The sequence below is a fragment of the Aythya marila genome (assembly GCF_965140915.1).
Source record: "Aythya marila genome assembly, chromosome: 3".
Classification (NCBI taxonomy): Eukaryota; Metazoa; Chordata; class Aves; order Anseriformes; family Anatidae; genus Aythya; species Aythya marila.
Window position 1 is genome coordinate 23,957,409 of NC_139044.1, and position 19,829 is coordinate 23,977,237.

Sequence of the window (19,829 nt, forward strand, 5' to 3'; positions counted from 1 at the left end):
TAGCAGAAAGAAATCACCCAAGACAAGAGATCCCCCAAATTCAAACTCACCTGCCCCTCAATCACTCACACCTAATATTTCAGAGCTATTTTCCACTTGCCATAATACAGGTTAAGACGTATCAGTTACTTCTGTTTCTTCACTCTTATGGGAGCATCAGACTCTATTAGGATAAAAAGCTCCATACCATGTCTCCAGCAAATTATTTTTTCCTCCTTTTTCAACAGAAAAATGCCATGGCACTAGAACTAGAATTAAGAAAAAGCCAGACAAGCAGCTTACGTTTATGATCTGGATGCCAAACAATGTCTGTGCTTCACTTGAAAAAATAAAGAATGGCAAGGCTTTCTGCTCAGCAGCACTGACCAGGAGTATGCCATTCTGTGGTAACTCTGGCACTTGAAACTCAGTACTCCTTCTTTTGGAATTTTGGCATTGCTTTTCTACACAGGCAAGCTGTAAGAACCACTAAAATTAAAAACACTGCAACAAAATGATTATTTTAAGAAACTGAAAACACTAGCAAGACAAATTAAGAGATAAAAGCTAATTACTGTCATAAAGGGGAAAGATGAAATTCTGGAGCATACCCATAAAATTTCACATAAGTTATGTGGAAGCACTGAGAATCACAGCAAATTCTGCCACCAGCCACTACTAATTATGAGATCTGGAGAGCACTGATAAGACAGGAGGTTAGACCTACCAAAAGAAACCAAATATAAAAATTTCAAAATACAAAACCAATGTTAACTCATCAAAGTCAAGACAAGATATTTGTGAGAAAGTTTTCTCACATCTTGTAAAAACATTTAGCATATTAACACCCATTTTCTCTGTTTGAAAACTCAAGCATTAGGAAATTCATCAGACAATATTCAAGGCAAATTTCTACCTGACTTGAGCAAATAAGAGGTCTCAGACACTTGATCAACTTTTAAAGGCTCCTGTGTATAAATTATTGTGTGATAATTACCTCAGAAGTGCTCTTTACTCACTGTGAAAGAACAGTTTCTCTCTTGGTTTCCTCAATTTACGGTTAGTAAAAGGAAAAATGGCAGAGCCATTTCCCTTCAAGATTATTGTATTTAAAGACACACATATCTATTTGGATTGCAGCGTTAAAACTCAATGTCTATGTAATACTCTGTATTTACCTGCAAAACTGTAACTTAATATTGATCTGATGAAAAGGTATGTTTTCAGCTCATTTTAATGACACAAACACAGTAATGAACATGTGAGCACACCTACTCTAGGTTATTAAGACTGATGCCAACAGTGGCATAAGAAAACTTGTTTCTAATCTGCTCAGGGTAAGCTGAAATACTCCGTCAGGAACTCTTTGCAATAGCTCAGGGACTGTGATTAAAACTTCTTCAAAACCAAGCACCTGACTACACTCATAAATTACGCCTGTTTTACCTGATTACCTGAAATTAGCCGAAAGTAAAATGATGCCAGGCAAGCGTTTATCCTTATGCTTTAGTCAACTGGAAGACAGTTACATCCAAACCAATTCTGTGTGGGTAGACATCCCAATGAATTTGCTTGTAATTACTCCAGCATAACAGGAGGCAGACTGTATCTCCAAGGTTTATAATGAAATAAACACTGCATTTCCACAGCATGGGTAGGTAATAACCTGAACATGTGGGCATACCTGAAAGCATCCAGTAAGAATGGTAAGAGGCCTGGAGGCAGCACAGAAGAAAGACTGATGAAAAACTATATGGAAAAAATGATGAGGGAGCAGTCAAATCTGTAAAAGACTACAGGGCTTTGATAACACCTTATTCGAGTACCTGTCTGAAGTTACACAGCCATAGCATGCACATGTTGCCTGGGGGCAGCAGATAGCAGGGAGTCTGCTTGAAGGCCCTGCCCAGGCCTACCTACCAACTCCACCTGTGAAGCACAGAGAGCACACGCAGTTATAACCACCCACTCAATGCACGTTTTCAATTACATTTTCTGGTACGTGATGGGGTGTTGGTGTTCAGCTCAGTTCTACTTCTCCTTGCCTGACACGTTCACATACAACAAGGAAAAAAATAACACACATTCAATCTGAGGAGTCACAGACTAATAAATCTTCCATCTGTATCCAGCAACCTAGCAAAATGATCCTATTGCTTCACTGTTTTCCACATGTTTTCAATGATTAGGGGGTGCATAGTTTTCATATAGGAAATTTATTGTACCTATTACAACTACAAGACCACGAATGAAAGAAACCCAATTAGCATTCATCATACAGGCTTGCAAAAGTCTTTTAATAAGGTCATTCGCAAAGAAGGAGATGAAGAACATTCAGTGGCCCAGTAAAAAAACAAAATATTTTGAAAACAGAAGAAATATCCTGAGACAGAATGCAAAGAGGGAAGATAACTCTGTTCTATAAAACTAGCAAGTTGGGGTCTTGAAGATTTCCCATTAATGCTGTTTGCATTAATAAATCTGAAATTTATGGAGGGGTGAGATACATGTAGATCTGAGAATTCAAGGAGGGGTGAGATACAGTTGCCATAAAGTTACCAGCTTCTTCATGGGGCCAGCAAAGGACTCATGATGATATTTCTTATGTAGCGGAGGAACCTACTCAAGTTCCCTACAAGAGTATGGGAAACTAATGCAAAGCACTAACATCATCTTCACCAGATACTGTGCCAATCCAGTGTTCAACAGAGTTAAAAATTTGAGTTTGCTGTATGCAGTTCACATGAGAATCCTTCCTGCTCCTGTAATATCAATAGACATTCAGTAACACCTTTGTGAATGCAATTTATCATACTGAAATCTCCTTTTGTGCTTCTTAAATCCCATTACTGATTTACTTCCTCCTGAATACATTATCCAAAAAATAATGCTAGTAGTGCCAAATACATCACCTCATTAATCATTTGTATGCTACTCAGTTTCCTCAGGCAGTTGTCTGTTCTTCAATGCCCTCAAACTACTCTTATTCTCCTATATAAGATACATGCAGGGTGATCTTGGGATTAGGGATGGGGAAAAGCAAAAACCCCAAACCACGATATCCTAAATGGTCACCAATTTGTGACAGTTATTGCAGAGAACTATTACTGTCAGTCTGTCAGCTGCCAAGAATGATAGGCCACCCATCACACATCCTCTAGCCTGGACTGAATTCTCATGTCTTACAATGACCACCAGTAACATCCGATATTGTTAAAAGGAATGATCTCATGAAGAATTAACAGAAATAAAAGTAATCACAAAAAAAACCAAGCACTGATTTTTTTTTTTTTCCTTAAAAAGACCATAAAAAAGGATATAAGAGGATTAAAATATGAACAAAAGAACAAAATAAGGTCAATGTGCCTGCTCTCATGCCCTGCAAGAACACAAAGTTTCACTAATATCTTACAGTATATCAGTGAAATGTTAAGTGTTGATGAAGTCAAATTCATTTATGCTTTTCTGGAGCTAGCTCTACTGATAATAATGATAATAAAGGCTCACCCCATTGTTGGTTTATTGTTTGTTTACTTGTGGTTTTCTGCTTGTTTGTTTTTTGAGGGAAACAACATATGGAAAAGGACATTGCCAGTGCGTATTTGTGAAAACTTGAGATGCCTGAATATAGTTTGGGTTTTATTCCACATGACACTATGGAAAAAGACATATTTTCTGATCCTTTCTAAGGCTTTATCCTTCATGATATTTCACTTCAAAATGGTGGAAATACCAGAGAAACAAGTTACCCTACATGTGATACATGAGTATTTTTTAGTTTAGAAATAAAGTAAAAGAGCACAAGCTCAGGGGAAGCACAGCCAGAGTAGCTGGGCTGTACATCCTTTGATAGACCTTCATCAGACTTCATTAAACTGCAGCAGAGCCTGCTGTATTCTGCAACCTCCAGTCCGCTGACATTTCTTGTAGATTATCAATTTCAGCAGAAATTGGAGAAGCTTTGAGGCTGCTCTAACCTCTACTTGTAATGACAAAGTTGCCTTCATCACTGGAGAGTCCAAAGAGCCGTTTCTCTCTTGTCCTCGTAACATCATTTGAGAGAATCAGCTTTGACATGAAAACACACAATCTATTTCCAGTTGAGAACTCTGACTGTCGAAAACAGCCTTCTCAGGCTGGGTAATTTTCTCTAGGTGACATTAACAATGATGACAAAAGATCCAGTTCACACTGCAAATAAAAATCAACATGCAGGCATTTCGCAAAACACATTTATGCACTCTATGCTTTGGCCTGTAAATATAATACAAACAAGTGCAGTAGTCTAACATCAAACCTACTATTAACCCAAACTAAAGCTCTTACCACAAGAAAGTGGTCTCTTGAATGAAGTCTTCTTGGATATGTATAGGATTTGTTAACTGGAATTCATGCTTATGTGCATACGTATTGAAAAGGATTAAACTATGAACTGCCATGATGCACTCCCTTAACAGTGGCCCCATAGTCCTTCAGCCTTAGGATAAGCCCTTTCAGGTGACTGTAAATCATCAAGAGGCAGCTACCAGCAAAGTCAGCCTCAACAGCCAGGATGACTGGATGTTTTGATGAAGAAAAGAAGGAAAAAGAAACAGAATCCCTTTAAAACTTGGGAGGGGGAGAGAGGATGAACAAGAATTCACATGAAGTCAGCACAATACTTCCTTGGCTATATTAGTATCCCAGATGGCAGATGCCAGTCAGAGGCTCTGATCTGTTCCCAGTATTAGAGAAGCTGATCTGTACCTACCCTTTACACAGCATTAAAAACAACAAGAATCATAATAAAAGAGAGGGGAAAATGACCTTACTGTTCACAGTAGCTGTGTTACAGTGCTGAGGTCAGCTACCTTGCTTGAGTTGTCCTTGGCAGTTGTGTCAGTGCCAGTCATGCAGGCTAAAGCAGCCACCCATGAGATTTGAATCCGCACTCTGCTTCATAGATTGAAAGTGCTGGTTCCATATTACATTTTTAAATAGGTATAACTTATTAATTCATGGGAACGTACTCTTGCAGTGAGTTGCTGATCCCATTGCAATCCTGCACTGCATGACACACTGCCTTGTTCTCTGTGCTATGTTGTAGTGGGACTGTCTGCTACATAAACCAGTCCAGTGAAGGAACCAGACAACAGCTTTTCTGCAAGCAAAGAAAGAGTGAGACATTATAGAAAAACAGATGGAATCTCCAAAGACAGAGCAGGGTTCAATGAAGGTCTCTCTGCAAGATTTGTTTTGTATGAACTTGCACTGTTAAGAAATGCTCAAGCTAGACTTTGTTGGATCTACTTTGTTTCTTTCCAGTTTTTTCAGTCCTCCCTCATCGCCACTGTCTTCCTTTCATCTCTGCTGGAGCTTAAGGAGGAGCTGAGCTTGGAAAGCTGAGAATACAGCTCCATTTGTTCAAAGCAGTAGTCAAAAGAATATTAATTAGCTTTTGTCTTCTGTTGTTCTCATGCCTTAGCTGTAGTTAAACCAGAATATGACTTTTAACTGGTTTAAGCAGAAGGGTGCAGAGACCAAATACATATTTGTAAGATAAAGAAATAACAACTGCTTCCTCAGTTTCATAAGAGAAATTCAATCCCACTGTTTAAGGGAGGTGTAACATCACATACTGCCCTATGCAATTACATTACACCGCCCAGCAATTATGGATTCCCCTATGCATGAGGGAATCCACTGCAGCCAGTGACACGTCTACCAGCCAGACTTTCAATGAGGCACAAGTAACTATTGCCCCTGCCAAGAGCTTCTTTAGTTCAGCTAAAAGGTGAGCTAAAGGACCATGTTTACACAACCTTGCCATGGCCTCTGCTTTTGCTCAGACTGAGGCGTGTATTGGCTCTCACTGTGAAAAAAGATTTTGCTGTCCTGCACTCTCCAGACCTGGAGCGTCTCTTTTGCTTTTTTCTCTGAACATCTGGGTGCTAGCTGAGACATGACAGTACTAGCAGACCTTTGAGAGTGCCAGGAGTGGCCAATGTACTAAGACTGAGTCCACATGAATGCCTGTCACAATGCTGAAGGAATATTTGCACTTTCTTGGTAAACTGAAGTTGGGTCTCTAGCCACAGCTTGCTTGTAATTCCTGAATCAGTGTCTGCGGTGGTTTCAGACTGATGGACAACTCAACTCCACCACAAACACTCCCTCACTCCCTCTCCTCAAAAAAAGTGGGGGAGAAAAGCCCTTTTACAATGAAAAAGGGCTCAGGGGTTGAGATAAGGACAGGGAAATCACTCACCCATTACTGTCACAGGCAAAGCAGACTCAGCATAGGAAGATTAATATAATTTATTGCCTATCACTTACAGACTAGAGCAGTGAGAACTACAAGCAAACTACGAACACCTTCCCCCATCCACCCTCTTCCACCTCCTCCCCCCAAGCAGCACAAGCGAATAGGGATTGTGGTCAGTCTCTGATGCTTCATCTCTGCTGCTTCTTCACAGTCCCTCTCTGCCCCTGCTCCACGTGGGGTCCCTCTCACGGGATGCCATCCTTCCCAAACTGATCCTCTGTGGCTTCCCACAGGCAGCAACTCTCCAAGCACTGCTCCCACGCGGCTCCATCCCATGGGGTCCATCCCCCAGGAGCAAACTGCTCCAGCATGGGTCCCCCACGGGTGGGCGGCAGCTCCCCCCAGACCCCCTGCTGCTGCGTGGGCTCCTCTCCACGGGCTGCAGCTCCGGCCCGGGGCCTGCTCCTGCGGGGGCTCTCCATGGGCCGCAGCCTCCTCCAGGCCACATCCACCTGCTCCACCGGGGGCTCCTCCACGGGCTGCAGCGTGGAGATCTGCTCCATGTGGGACCCATGGGCTGCAGGGGGACAGCCTGCTCCACCAGGGGAGGTCTTTTGGCATGTGGACAAAAAATAGAGGTGCCAAAGAGAGTAATTTACTCCAGCAGAACTATGAGTCCAATAATATTACAAGACTCTCTACACTGTTCAGGGCTCTACTGATGGTTTTCCCTCGAGGGTCTCAATGATCCTCCTTTTGCCTCCACATGCCGACTCACAGTGGCACTTTGCCATATGAATCACACTGTTATTTCTAAGTGGTAACCGATCTGTCTTGAGGAGACAGATGAGTGGGACTGCTTTTGCTACTGGAAGTAACATTCAAACTTCCATGGAAGTAACTCCTCCTAGCACAGCTGGGGTGGGACAAAACCTGTATCCCTGACTTTTTTGTAGCTTTTATGCATAGCTGCAGTCTTGTATGGCCAGCCTATTGACAAGAGGAGGAGAGAGGTTCAGTCTCCAAACTTGTTCCACTGCTAGAGCAGTCTGCAGACTGCTTCATACTGCCGAGTTCCTGCTCAAAGCCAGCAACTTTACCCGAACCCTTCTTCTCAGTTTGTATACCAGAGGCAAGGAAAAAACTATCAGGTGGTATAAACTCTATGCTGCTACTGACCTGGAAAAAATTTGAACTTAAGCTAAGGTGAAAGACTGTACATGCCATTAGCAATTCTCTAGAGCTATCCAGTCATTTCATTTTCCACATTTCTAATCAGTCTACAGGTTGACTGGTCTTAAACATTTAAATATGCTATTTGGGTAGGAACAAGCAAGTTGTCTCCTGTCCCAATATTCAAGTAAGAAACAAGATATCCATATGATGGACTTTGTCTGTCATGAAGGGTGCCAGTGTCGTGAAGATTATCTTGTTCCACATGCAAGCTTTAATTTCTTGTTGCTACACTAAAAACATAACTGAGACGGGTTTTAGATACAGCAATGAAGGAGTATCAACAATGTTCTGAGTTGCATGCAATAGACATGCTGGAACAAAGATCACCATTTTAAGCATTTTAAATTAAAAGTAATAGCAATTTAAGAACATTAAGATTCTCTGATATGCTGCTTCCCAATCAATTACACGCAGTTCATTTGTTAAACAGAAGATGCCTTCAATATATGTGTTAACAGGCTGAGAAGTTGGCAAAGAATTATAGTCACAATATTCAAGTTTAAAACATTTTCAATTATTTGCAAGCTATTCTTTACCATATGATGCACATTAACCTGCAGGTAATGGAATAAAACACACATTCCTGTCAATGTTAAGATCTACTAAAGAAGATATTTTCCCATCTGAACAATGTAGCTACTTCAATAACTCTTTACTATTTCTAAGGAGATAAACAACCCTCCCACAACAATCCTCCAGACAAGTACCATGATTAGAGCTTTTGTCCAATCCAGATTCGAGACAAATCTTTACTCTGACATAAGTCTCACAATGGGGAGATTTTTTTAACGATAATTTGTTTTATAATACACAAGAGACTCTTCTCTCAGGGACTGCTTCAAAGCCTAAGTTAGAATTTGTACAAGGATTATTATATTTGATAGAAGGTTTAGCTGTGAGTCTAATAAAAAAACGTGAAAGAGGGCAGAAGTAATAAAAATCAATAGTCCCGTGTTGTTACACGGGGGAAGTATGGATGTTAACAATACAAAACCTATCCTGTTATCTATTGGGAGACATGGTCACCCAGGATATGGAGAAGGATGAAAAAAATCAATGTTTTTTTGCCTCAGTTTTCACAGGCAAGAGCTCCAGCCCCACAGCCCAAGTTGTAGAAGGCAAAGGCAGGGACTGGGAGAATGAAGAACCACCCACTGTAGGAGATCAGGTTTGAGACCAGCTAAAGAACCTAAAGGTGTGCAAGTCCATGGGACCTGATGAAATACATCCACAGGTCATGAGAGAAATGGCAGATGAAGTTGGTAAGCCAATATCCTTCATATTTGAAAAGTCATGGTAGTCTGGTGAAGTTCCCCCTGACTGGAAGAGGGAAAACATAACCCCCACTTGTAAAAAGGGAAAAAGGAAAGACCTGGGGAACTACAGGCCAGATAGACGCACCTCTGTGATTGGCAAAATCACAGAGCAGATCCTCCTGGAAACTACACTAAGGAAAGTGGAAAATAAGGAGGCAACTGGTAACAGCCAACATGGCTTCACGAAGGGCAGATCATGCCTGACAAATCTGGTGGCCTTCTATGATGGTGCTACAGCACTGGTGGAGAGGGGAAGAGCAACTGACATCATCGACCTGGACTTGGGCAAGGCATTTAACACTGTCCCCCATGACATCATTGTCTCTATGTTGGAGAGACATGTATTTGACTGATGAACCACTCAGTGGGTAAAGAATTGGTTGGATGATCACAGTCAAAGAGTTGTAGTCAATGGCTCAATGTTCAAGTAGAGACGAGTAATGAGTGGTGTTCCTCAGGGGTCAGGTACTCGGACTGACGCTGTTTAACTTCTTTGTCAGTGACATGGTCAGTGAGATTGAGTGCACCCTCAGCAAGTTTGCCGATGACACTGAGCTGTGCGGTGCGGTCGACATGCTGGAGGGCAGGGATGCCATCCAGAGGGACCTGGACAGGCTTGAGAGGTGGGCCTGTGTGAACCTCATGAAGTTCAGTAAGGCCAAGTTCAAGGTCCTGCACCTGGGCTGGGGCAATCCCAAGCACAAATACAGTCTGGGCAGAGAATGGTTTGAGAGCAGCCCTGGGGAGAAAGACCTGGGCTTCATTTTGCCAACACGGTTGACAAAAGCTCAACGTGACCTGGCAATCCGTGCTCACAGCCCAAAAAGCCAACCATATCCTGGGCTGCATCAAAAGCAGTGTGGCCAGCAGGTCGAAGGAGGTGACTGTCCCCCTCTGTCCTGCTCTTCTGAGACTCCACCTGGAGTACTCCATGCAGCTTTGGGGCCCCCAGCACAAGAAGGACATGGAAGTATTAGAATGAGTCCAGAGGAGGGTCATGAGGATGATCAGAGGGCTGGAGCACCTCTCCTGTGAAGTCAGGCTGAGGGAGCTGGGGTTGTTCAGCCTGGAGAAGAGAAGGCTCTGGGGAGACCTTACAACAGACTTCCAGTGCCTTACGGGAGCCTAGAGGAAAGCTGAGGAGGGACTCCATCAAGACTGCAGCAATAGGACAAGGAATAATAGCTTTTAACTAAAAATGGGTAGATTTAGATTAGATATAAGGAAGAAATTATTTACTGTGAGGGTGGTGAGGCACTGGCACAGGCAGCCCAGAGAAGCTGTGGATGCCCCATCCCTGGAGGTGTTCAAGGCCAGGCTGGATGGGGCTTTGGGCAACCTGGTCTGGTGCGAGGTGTCCCTGCACATGGGGTTGGAGCTGGGTGGGCTTTAAGGTCCCTTCCAACCCAAACCATTCTGTGATTCTATGATCTACTGTTTTTCACATGCAAATAAGTAAGTACCATAAAAATAAAAATAACTAAATCATTTATTAACATCAGAGCATATTTTCTGGTTAAGAAGCTTAAATACTGCTATGTTAGTCTGTAGCTGCAAATGACTCACACTATTTACTGCTAATTAGTAAAACAGGTGAAATTACACTGGTCTGGCAGCTTTACAGATTTATGGAAAAAGACTCCGGTATTTCAACAACTGTCAGAAGGAAAATGCTGGATCTTGTTAAATCATGGAGGGCTAAGACATTTGTATCACACTTTTAAGTTAATCTACTAACCATGCAAGTTCAATACCTTCAAGATCCACACTAACACATCACAACTGGGTTTCAGTATATGCTCTCCTTATAACAGGATTTTTTCAAAAAGTGAGAAAAGGGAAAGATAAAATGGAAAAGGAGCTGGGTCCCCTCCTACCTGCAATATTCTATGAAAACATTTTGTTAAATAAAAACCACCCTAATATCAGAAGTCCATTACTTAGAATAAATGTTTTTGAGGAATTTCACTGCTCTAAAATTCAGCATTATTTCACTGCAGAATGAACAGCAAACATTAGATGTAATTTGTGACAATAAGTGGGAGAGCTTATGATGATCTCTGACTTTTTAACTGAATTTAATATGTTAATATTTATTGCATTTATTTAGTCTAGCATCTCAGCTACATACTTTTAGTACCATGCACGAAAAATGTAGCATTTCTAGGATTGGTAAAATTAAGTCTAAGAGCTTTATCTTATGCTTGGTTCATTCCTGTTGTTTTTCTTTCCTATGGCACAGGTGACCCATCTTTTAGAAGCCAATAGCCTCCTCTGTGGCCCATGTACCTCCACAACACAATTGTTAAGAATATCTCTGACTTTACTGTTAGAGATGCAAGAGCCAGAATGAACACAGCTTGATTTTCTGATCTCAAGCTGACATGCAGGTCTGGCATTTAAAAAAAAAAAAAAAAAAAAAGTCTCCATTCAAACTTGTGTGGCAGTTTGAATGTTACTTCCAGGGCTGAGAAAATTCAATCTAGCAGGCTCTAAGTGGCAATAATTGTGGAACCCCACAATGCTGTTTTTCACTTTCCAGAAAATAAACAACTTAGAAAGTTGTCATGAAAGTCTCAATGATTGCAAAGCTAAATACAGCTGGTGTTCCAGTTCCTGCTGTTAGATGGTTACTTTCTGTATTTGGGAACTGTTCTCTCAATGAGCATTTGAAAAAAGTGAAAGAGTCAGGACTAGTTAAAATTTGAAGACAGATGAAAAGAACTGACAGAAGGAAGAAATAGGATTCAATGATGAGAAAGAAGTAGCAGCTACAAAGCTCCTGGAAATTTCTGAGCAAGGGAAAGAAAAAGATTGCATCATTCTTTACAGAACTTTTCTCAACGGTTCCAAGACTTAGCTGAAATCATTGCTATTACTGATCAGTTAAATACATATTACCACATCCATGAGTTCACATACGTACACATTTCTCAATAAATATAGTGACGCAGTTAGCATAAAATGGCAATTCCAAGTATTTTATGTAACACTATGTTACTGGGAGACACTGGGAGACTTTTGCTGTGTGCCCATCCAGAGGAATCAGAAGCCAAAAACACAAGCATCCTCTGACCTCCTAAATTTCTTGGCTGGGCTAGTTTGCCTTGCAAAAGCTAACAAGTGCAATGGCAATGAAGAAAAACAGTCAGTCTGTGTGGGTCACTAAACTTCTTCCTCTGCAAGATGTGGCCAAAATTAGATCTCTCCCCTCAGCACTAACTATGAACAGGGCCTGGAGCGGAAGAGAAAGCTAATGGTCTTCGCAAATTAATCTTGCTGATAACGCACAACAAAAAAGATCTAGCACAACCACATGGGAACCATACTCCCATCTTCCAGTGCTGCCTCTGGAGGCAACAAGTCTGCTGCTCCCTGTGGCAGTGCTCAGCCCTGTTCCTCAGTGGTTAACCTACCACTCGTTGGGAAACTAAGGAGCACTACTCCCATCTTGTTAACAATTCCCAAAGAACAGTTTCAAGAAAAAATGGTTCTAAGGATATTCCTACATGGCCTGCTGACATGTTCGTTGTACTATCTGATGTGTCTAAGGAGCCATCTGAGAACAGCATTTTGGAGGTGTTACAAGATTTTTTAAAAAGCTCTTCCATAAATTTTAAAACCATTCCCACTCCTACTTCTTTGCTGAGCTCTGCTATAGGAATTACAAGTCACATGTTGAAGAGCAATCACAAGGACATGGCAATTTTAAGCTTTCTGAGATAAAAACTGGTTATATTTTTTATGCTCATGCTATGTTTAATACATGAGGATTCTACACATTCGAAGTGCTTCAGTCTCTGAGAGATGTGCTAAAATAGCACCTGCTGATCCGCTATTCCACCATAACGTGCATGTTTGGCTGTATCATTTATTTTAGCTTCCACACTATGCACATTGCTACCAGCATAGTTATACTATGTAAGATACATAGTAAGATCTGTTATGTAAGATGGATTTAGCCAACCGAGATACACCAACTGCTCACCATAACATCCTACACCTTTACTGCCATTACGATCCTGGTAAGAAAAAGGCTGTATGAAACCTGCCCAAGTAATTGGAAATCTGGGGACATTTTGCCTGTGATCAACAAAACTCACTAGGTAGCAAACTTGTTCTCTTTCTGTAAATAACCACAGACTGCCAAGAAGGCAACATGATGTACAAACAACCCCCATTTTCTGTGCACTGCAGTTTATTTAGTTCTTTAAGTCATGTACATCATAATTCACAACAATGAACATTACTTCATTGATGTGATTTCAGGATCAGATCCTAAGAGTTTGAAGATAAATGGTAAACTATTGAGATTCGCCAGCAACTGTTAAATTTAAACATGGCAGTCCTCCAATAGTTTTCACACAGAATGGCAGTTCAAACCAATATGATTCAACACAAAATGGCAGAAGAACATACTTTATTGTTTCAATTCTAAAAAACCTCCAAACAAACATGTGAATATCTGCTTTTATAAAGCTCTAATCCTCTGGGAGGTGAAGGGGAAAAAGCCTCCTTATTTCTGCAGACCAAAATTTGGTTTTCTTGGTATTTTGCCAGCTCACTTCCCAATGAACTGCACCCACCAAGCAAGGTCACATAAATGATTGCAAAAACAAGTTTCCTTTGTGCATGAAGAGGAATGAATCATTTGGAAAAATTTGACATCTTTAGTACTATTCCTGCTACTCTGCAATATTTCTCTAAATTATGCAATCCATCAATATAGCATTCATAAATGTATTTTTGGAGAAAAAAAAAATGACCTTAAGTAAGTTTCTGCATAACAGCAGCAAGTGGGATTTCTGAGTGAAAGTGAAAAGCTGGAGGAACTGGAATGCTGGAGGACCAGATGCCCGCTACTCTACAGCAGAAGCTTCCAAACCATAACAAGGGCCACCCAAAAATGCAAGCGCCAACTCCGAACAGTCAGTCATTGTAGCAGACCTCCTTCTTCTTTCAGTTGTAAAGACATTTGAATGAAGGCTTTGCAAGAGATGCACAGAATAGACAGCAAAGCATCACACAGACACAGGGACAGCTTAGCTGACAGGTTTGGGGGCCTCCTTTCAGATCTTTTGCCACTTGATTTCATTCCTCCTGTAACTTAAAGCCTCTTCATGTCTAGATATTTATGGATATCTGCTACCAAACCCAGAAGTTATTTAACTGCAATATGGCTCCTAATACTTATGTATTAACACACGTACACATGGCAACACCTCAGAGTTAAGAAGTCCACTAAAACACTTCTATTTAATAACAAATTCTAACTTATTTGTTCCACTCCTTTTTGTTAACTTCCTTCAGCCATTAAAACATGTTCAGTCTGTTAACTAAGCTAACTAGCAATATTCAGAAAGGTTCTGAAAGGAGAGATGCTGTTGTGTGAACTGCTGGTCATCCTGAGACATTTTCCCTACACTCATTACTGCAGCAAATGAGGCATATGATCAGCAACATTAGTCAGATATGGGTAGGCATGATCTTACACAAGCCAGACCACAGCATGCAATAACTGACACAGGAACATTGTATTTATTTATTTATTTAAAATAGGGAATGGACCTAATTTTACTGTCTTCAAAATCAAAAGCAAAACTTCTAAAGACAACAGCAGTCCAGGATCATGTCTTGAAGGAACCTGATACCCTTTGTAACTCTCAATTCGTTCACTAGATGATTCAGATTTTTCAATAGATGACTAGATTTTTCACTAAAAAGAAACAAATATAAGTTCTGAGAATAATCTTCAATACCATGATATAGTGTAATTAAACAACATCATTTGAGTTTAACATCATAAGATAATGATGTACTATTTTTGCCAAAGGAAGCCAAAAATTCCACATTTGTGCATGTTATACCCAGTGTGTCACACCAAACTCTTTGGTTCACTCAAACCTTCAAATACCATTTGCCACTATCACGGAAATTCCCACTTTCAAGTCAATGGCTAAGATGTCCCATGGAACACAGTATGAGATAGGGTTGCAGAGCTGAGAAGAATTTCAAAGGCTCCTTACCTCCATAAAGTTGGTCAGATAATCATTTGGTAGTGACAAGAAAATCTATTTTTTTCCTATAAATTAATCAAATAATTAAATTCTAATCAACATAGGATTTGCTTTTGCTTAGAAGCAAGCCAAAAGGGAAAACTGGAGGCAAAATAAAGACCTCCCCATCTTCAGTTAGGGAACGAATATTAGATATTTGGAAACCAGCTTTTGCTTTGTATAGTACAATTCATTTAAAATGCTCTCAAAAATGTATCTAATTAAATATTCATATATAGCACTATGCTTTCCATCCTGAATGCTAGAAGAGTGAGTATGAAACAGGAAATATTTCAGACTTTTCCATGAGAGTATTTGTTAGTAGTTTAAAATTGCACCATCACTTCCACTAAACTGCATCTTGGTCACAGTGCTAATGGCTTTTTCCACTACCTGATTGCCAAACTTCAAAAAGAAATGGTTAGAATGTTCCTGAAACTGCAATTTTATACATTACCAAAGTCCTTAATTTGCTAAAGAAAAATATAAACCTTTTTATTTCTATAAAGAAAAATATAAAGAAAAAATATAAACCCAAACAAAAATCCTGCGTTGTCTGTATCATGTAAACAGCTTTATCTGCTGATAAACCACCCACAGAAAATAGGGGTTGGAATGGGTCTGGAGGCCATTCAGAGGTTCCTCCTACACCAAGATGAAATCAATATTTTCTACGTTGCTTGAAAGATTTTCATCTACCTGGAGACTGTCCTCCAAAGGTGGCAATCCAACAGCTTACCTTGGTACCATTTCAGTATTTACCATGCCTCACATTTTGAAAGTTTCTCCTACCTCAGCTAAAGCTTCCTTGCTAAATTGTAGAGGTATTTTTTCTTCTCCTGACCTCACTGGAAATCAAGACCAGTTTGTGAACACTTTCTTTGCAAAATCTTCTGTGTACTTATTTCTCCCCACAATACTTTCCTTCCAGAACAAAACAATGCCATTTATTTTAGGGTCATGGCCTCCAGACTTCCCACACTTTTACTGTATTCCACTCTCCCTAATTGTCAGATGATTCTTTTTTTTTTCACTGCTGTAACCAAAATTGGACGTATTTTAACTTTAAACTTCAGAACATCAAGTATGAGAGGAGGTTATTTTACGCATTTTACACTGCTGTCAACACATCTTGGCATAAGGTCTATTTTTGTTGGAACTGGTATGACACTGTTGATTCACAAAGTTTGCAGTCTGGTAGAACGGTCAGATACCCGTCACTGCAGAACTTCTGCCTAGCCAGACATTCTGTACTCCTGCAGTAAATCATTTCTAACTGGGGGTGAAATTCACTCTTTGCTGGATGTCTGCTAAAGGACACCTTCTCAAAGGTTAGATGTCCAATCTAATCTAAACTAGTCTCTACAAAACGCCTCTGAATGCAGTGAAGAGTGACAGTGCATCTCATCCCATGCTACGATGTATGTGGGATGAACTGCCCTCAAGAGAGGCACTCTTCTCCTCACATTTTAGTGAGGTAAATTGGACAGTTAAATACTGGTTTATAGTTAAGTTTAACAATAGCTGTCCCTTTTCCATGAGTAAAATACACTTCATATGCACTGTGCATTTTCCTCATTGATCTGGACTCTGTTTTTCACAAACCAGGAAAAGAACATAAATAATTTCATACACTTCATGCATTTATTAATATCCAACACACTTGTGTCCCCTCCCAGCTTAACGCCTCAAACAAAACCCCCAACCCTAAGTTTTTAGAAACAAGCAGTATGGATGGTCCAAACAGTCTGAGAACAAATTTAAGAATTTAACACATACAAGTAAGAAACACACACATCTGTTCTCATAATTGACAGTAGTGTTTTTAATGATGCACAGAAATTCATGTTTAAGTCAGACAAATTAATTTTCCATAAGAAGAACTGAGACCTTTAAAAATTGCTGCTACCTGGCATGCTCAAATATAAACTCTCTTTGTCAATGGAATGGGAGCTGCAGAAAGCACTGCCAAGGCACTTCAAAACCGTTCAAATGCCAGTCAAACAAGATTTCCAGAAAAAGAAAAGGGATAAATACGGCACAGCAAGGGGCATTACAGCATCCAACGCTTACCACAAATGAAAAATATCCTCATCTAGATCCTGTTCCTTTCTAGGAAGAAAGCAACCCAGTTTTGATCACAGAGGTAGCTCACTTGCATGATTCTCAGATCTATGTCCTCTCCTCCCCATTCTCAGACTATATGCACTTTTGTTTTTTTAATACTTAGTCTTTGCAAAAGAACACAGTAGATCCTCTTCAAAGCCTTTTCTCCATATAACCAAACAGCAGAACTACAAGTCATTTTGAACATCTTTACCTTAACCAGAACTTCCATTTAAGAGTTGGCCACTTTAAATCTGCATCATTGTCACACATATCCTAATGAACAAGTATCTCTACTACATGCTCAACACCTATACAAACACTACTCTGTTTTTGGATAAATTCAGTGTACATGGTGGCAGTAATAGGGTAGGAATAACTGGATACATAGTCCTGGAAGTTTGAGAGAGAAGCATCCCTGGATATTTCTATGTATTTCAGTCTGGTTAGAGAAAACGTCACCTCCTTAGAAGCCTCTCTCTGAGCGCAGTTTTTAGGTATTACACAATATAACTCAATTTCTGACTGTAATACACTGGGCATTTGAGGTTTTAAAATGTTGATGTTCGCTTCCTTGCCAGACCTGGCAATTCCATGCACACACAACACCTGAAGTTCCACCTAAAACTGGAGATGTGGTTTCTGCCCTGAGATGTATTTTATTGTTCAAATTTGGCATACGTGTCCTTGAATAATTTTGCTAGTGATCTACAAAATAGCAGTTGTTTTTACAAACTGTGGAATGATTATCTATTCCCTTCTGTTTTCCTCCTACTTATATATATACAAGAAGTTTTTGTACAAATAATTCTGTGGGATTTGAACACAGGAAGGGAACTGACTACGATTCCTGTGCAGCTGATGTGTGTGCAGGTGAACAGCTTTCTTTCCACAGCTTTTCTTTTGGGCTGATCCATATTCCTTACCTCAAAAGGACTGTATTTTATGCTACTGCTGCAGAGTCCCCTACTTCTTCAGTCAACCAATCACAATCCCACTGCTCATTTTGCCGAAAATGCATAAATGCCCTGCAAATGCAAATGACTACTCTCTAGATTTGGTTTTACAGTGGTAAAAAAAAAAAAGATACTGCTTGGGCTTCCTGAACTGAAATGAATTTCAAACAGATTAAAAGCTTTAAATAGAGCAAGGACATTATTTTTACTATTTTTTATTATTTTTAATATTTTCTACCAGAAATTCACTACATGCATGCTCTTCTTTCAGCGCAAAGGTAACAATTAGTCGCTCAATCAAATAGATTCATAACCAGTACGTCTTACTAATACACTGCATAGCATAATATTGCTGTGTCTACCACGTGAGACCACAGTCATGTATATTATGTAGAGAAGTGGCTTGGAGGACCCCTGCCACTCACCCACTACCACCATTCCTACTTCTCCAAGCAAGTCAAGCATATTTACGTTTAATTTCCCACGAGGTTAATAAAAAAAAACTTCAGTTAAAGACAGAAAACTAGATCATCTCACTTGTCCCTGGGCTAAAAGGGATGACTAAACAATTCATATTGAAATATTTAATTTGAATACAATGAAATCTTGGCTGATTTTCAGTTTGTACACATGAGTTGTAAGAATCAGTGGTAGAATATGTGCATAGTTACCTGTGTGATCTGAGGATACTAGTAGTGTATAAGCTGCACTAAGGAAAAAACATAAAGTTCTAAAAATAAAGTTAATTTGATAAACACATCATGGAAACACATCAAGCAAGGTGTCCCTGCTTGATCAGGGTTCTTGGACCAGATGACCAGAGGTCCCTTCCAACCTCAACCAGTCTGTGAAACCCTGTTGCAAATGACCTCATTTGCTCTTCATATCTCAGACCCCTGGAACCTCATACTGAAGTACCTACATGCACTCACAGCATATGACGAACAGAAGACCAAAGAATTATATCTAAAATGAAGAAAAAACAAAAACCATAGAAAAACAATCGATAATTGATCCAGTTTAATAAAATTCTGCTCAACTTGCTAAAACACGCTTGCTTCTTCAATGCAAAAATCAGCATTCTGCCAACTGTTAATCCTTCTGATGAGGAAGACATACTTTCTCCACTTATAATATATAGATTGCATTTAGAAAATACTTTGCATTAAATTATAACCATGAAATGGACAATTTCAGTAGATACTTTTTTTTAATCCATACAAATTGATGTCTAACTCTACTTCCAAACTTGTTCTCTTAGTTTTATTTTTATACTGAAACTATTAAGCCAACTGATTGGGAGGAGGGGGACAATTTAACAGAGGTTTTTAAGAAAATAGAGGATGAATCTTTTATGTTTTCAGACCAAAAACCCAAACATGAATAAGTATTTCACCCCATCTTCTCTGCCTAGTATTAAAAAAGCTTCAGCTATGTTTTATGATGAAAATTTTACCTTCTCAATGTTTTTCCAACCTTTATCTCTTGAACACAGATGAAAAATAATTCATTTTATGTACAAAACTTGCTTGTTCATAGTTTCATTATTTTAGGGTTCTTAAGTAAGACCCCAGAACTGGCCTCTAAACCACCACAGGGAACACACTGAGAAAAGACTGCACAAAGAAGCAACAGATAATGGTGGTCCTCATAGTGGAAATCTTCTAAGCACAGAAGCCTACTAGTACTTCTTTGGCTAGGAAGAAATGTTTCTCTACAAGATCTTTGTTTGACAAAGTAGGGCCCTGGCAGCCATGAAAACCTAAGAAGTGAACTGGTCCCACCTGAATTGAGCTCTAGCAAAAAAAATAAAGTTGGATTTGTTCCAAACACCACCATGAGCTTATACCGTCACCCAACTTCCCGTATACTCAAACTCTAGCTTCAGTATTCAGAAGGTCCCTACCCTGATTGATCCACTGCCAAAAAACTTAAA

At 39.9% G+C, this 19,829-nt stretch overlaps 1 protein-coding gene across 3 annotated transcripts in view; it reads right to left on the reverse strand.

The window, feature by feature from the left end:
* The window catches only part of HHAT (hedgehog acyltransferase), a 165,593-nt gene that overhangs the window by 45,894 nt on the left and 99,870 nt on the right, over positions 1-19,829 (reverse strand). The window lies entirely within an intron of this gene.